This window comes from Arachis ipaensis, chromosome B08, assembly GCF_000816755.2.
Source record: "Arachis ipaensis cultivar K30076 chromosome B08, Araip1.1, whole genome shotgun sequence".
Taxonomy (NCBI): Eukaryota; Viridiplantae; Streptophyta; class Magnoliopsida; order Fabales; family Fabaceae; genus Arachis; species Arachis ipaensis.
In genome coordinates, this window is record NC_029792.2 from 118,003,445 (window position 1) to 118,003,690 (window position 246).

General features: G+C 24.4%; 1 long non-coding RNA gene across 1 annotated transcript in view; it reads left to right on the forward strand.

The window, feature by feature from the left end:
• Positions 1 to 246, forward strand: part of LOC110266057 — a 19,262-nt gene that overhangs the window by 7,206 nt on the left and 11,810 nt on the right. The gene's annotated exons all lie outside the window — the stretch shown is intronic.

A 246-nucleotide genomic window follows, 5' to 3' on the forward strand; every position in this document is an offset into this window, starting at 1 on the left:
TGAGTATAAAGGTTGATTTTTTTTAGAAATAATAGGTAATCAATATTTTTTTTTCTTTGTATGAATACTAACCAACTTTTCATTTTTCATCGTTAAAAATATCGGTCCCTATTTTAAACATGCAACATGAATTGTACTTTGAAGCCATTCAATGTAAGCCATTGATTAAAGGTTAGAAAATTTGTGGTCCTAAAATTTTTTAATATTTTATTTTAGTCCTTGTAGTTTCTTATTTTTATTTTGGTC